Raw genomic sequence first — 3121 nt, forward strand, 5'->3', positions numbered from 1 at the left:
ATTATCTGCACTAATATTAACATGTGAAAAACTTATCATCACAAAGCAACCAAAACTGTCATTGATTAATGGATGACTAATCCACCAATTGGCCCTGAAAAAAGAGAAGCTTATGATGTTTTCATGGTAGCAAAACAATATCATGAGAGTGGCTTCAGTCAAGAAGAAGAATTCCACTCTTCTAATGATATATCTATTGACAATGATCTAGCAGAAGAAACATCTCATACATGAGACAATTTGTGAAATACCATTAACCCATGGTAATTCCCGCATATGATTAATTCTATGACTTAAACACTAAGTCAATCAACACTTATCAATATATTCTATTTTAGAACAATTAACTTTTTGCCAATCTTATTCACATCTAAAAGAAGCAACTGTAGAACTTGACAGCAGATATGTTTATACACAACATACTACTTTGGATTCTCATCTTTGGATACTTAAGCATGAAGAAAAATTTGTCAAAAGGCTACTCTACCTAAACTCTTGTAGGTTTTGACTGTTAGACCCTAGAGGGGGAGGGGGTGATTATGGTCTTATGCTAATCTAATCTGATTTTATGCCAATTAAAACGAATTCAAATATTATTCTTGTAAGATATATATACAATATGATATGAGCAAGAATATGCAATATGAACAAAGAGATATATCCTAGCAAAAAGGTATATGATAAAATATATGCAAGGATATATAAACTAATGCAAGGGTGAAATAAACATTAACAAAACAAGAGTGATAGTGTGCAATAAACAATGCAAACACACAACATGATCACCGAGTTCGGACCTTCCGTCCTAAGTCTCCGCTCCCCACTCCGCTTCCCACTCCCGGGGAGAAATCCACTATCACAATCGAGTTTTCTACGCTTACCCGAATAATGTTTACACCTCACACTCGGTTTTTTAGCTAACCAAAAACTTTATAATCACCACTCTTACAATCCCACTCTACACCCTCTCAAGTGTTGGACCTAGACGTGTCTCTCTCAAGTGTTCGAATACAACCTCTCCCTAGGTTCGTCAACCGACGCTACTCCTCTTGGGACGATCCCCGACTTACACCACACACTTCTCTCGGTGTACAAGTGTATTACAAAGTGAATCTCATAATAAGCACAATACAAAGTGTTTGTTCTCTACAATGGATGAGAACGAATTATAAGCTCACTCTCTAAGTTACACAATCCCATAACCCAATTATACTATAAATGTAAATACAATAAGCTCAATGGTTGTGTGTGTGTAAACAAAGAGAAAATAAAATCAACTAAACTCAATATGAACACTAGCTTAATAAAATGATAATCAAACAATATAAAATATAAAGCTAGATTGAGTTTAAAAAACTTCTCAATAGATCAAGAGTGGGAGGAGAAGAGTTGGATGTTCAAACACCAATAGATGATCTCCTCAAGCTCTTGTGAAATTGATTTCACAAACTCAGTGAAATTGATTTCACAAACTCAAACTCTAAAATGTTTAAAAGCTTCTTAAACAAACTTAAACAATACTTAAACCCTTGTTAAAACTTTGTTAAAATATTTCTTAGATAGTCATGAGAACTGAGATCAATAGGGTATTTATACCCACTCAAAACTTCAGCAAAAACCCAATCAAAATGACCAAAAAGCCCAAGAGAAAAAAAGCTCAAAAACTAGTCGTTGAACTGATCTGACAGTAAAATAACAAAACTACAGCTCAGAACAACAGACGGACGACCGCGACGATCGACCGCGAAACTCTCTGGATAAGCCACGGTCGACCACCACGGTCGACCGTGAGCCATAAAAAATCATACTGAGTTTCTGAACTCTCGACGATCGATTGTGGTGGTCGACCGCGTACTGATACATGCTAAAATACAGGTTTTGAAAACAGTTTTTGAGACTTTTTAAAAATGTGTTAAAAATAACAAATGAAGTCCAAAAATAATGAAACTTTGGGAAATGTATATAAACATGTTACAAAAAGAATTTTCCAAATTGCATTTCCTATTTATGAAAAATTATTATTTTACAAAATAGTCCAAAACATGAAAATGTGAACATATGCGTTTTGATATTTTAGCTTAACCATGTTTTGAAACAATACAAAATGATTTTATAGACTTAATAAAAGATGTATATGATTATTATTAAGTCCATAAACAAAGAATATAATATTTTTACAAAATTGCATATTCTATGCAATATATACAAAAACACAATAGAGTATGAAATATGTAATTTCATATATATAAACATAAAAACCCAAAACACATGTATGTATATATATATAACTAAATATACATAGAAACCAAAACTTAACTTATGTGTGTGTGTGTGTGTGTGTGTGTGTGTGTGTGTGTGTGTGTGTGTGTGTGTGTGTGTGTGTGTGTGTGTGTGTGTGTGTGTGTGTGTGTGTGTGTGTGTATATATATATATATATATATATACAAGGCTTCACTACACACTTCCGCCAACCTCCATTGGATTTGATCGTTGAAGCGCAATCCATCCAACCTCCAACTTGTTGTTTGCCTAGAATAAATATAAAAACACAAACACTAGACAAACAACATTAGAAGTAAATTGTTTATTAAACATCATCAAAACAAGAAGGCCAACATGATGGAGGTGAGTGGGTTCAGGCGAGGTGAAGGAGGAGCTCAACGAGGCTGGAGGCTGAGGTAGATGGAGCAGTGCTTGGTGGGGAGAGAGGAGATGAAGGACGGCAGTCAGACTGGGTCTGGTCGGCGGGTGAGGGAAGGCGAGCGGAGAGGGACCATAGCGGCGACATCGCGGTTTGGATCTGGGGTCGGGAGAGAGAGAGAGAGCGCGGGTATTTAAATAAAAACAATTAAAATAAATAATTACGGATACTTAACAATTAAACTAATTACGGAGTAATTATCTACAAATAAAAACATACATGTTGTGCTAATACAACAGGTAATACGAAATAGTCGAAATATACACATATTATACAATTAAACGAGAATAATTAATAATAAGATTATATTTACTTTCATTTAAAATCAAACAATTATGGGATAATTATATACACAGTAAAACGTACAAGTTATACTAATACGACAGATAATATATAACAGTAGAAATAATACAGCAAATT

This window comes from Asparagus officinalis, chromosome 1, assembly GCF_001876935.1.
Source record: "Asparagus officinalis chromosome 1, Aspof.V1, whole genome shotgun sequence".
NCBI classification, from domain to species: Eukaryota; Viridiplantae; Streptophyta; class Magnoliopsida; order Asparagales; family Asparagaceae; genus Asparagus; species Asparagus officinalis.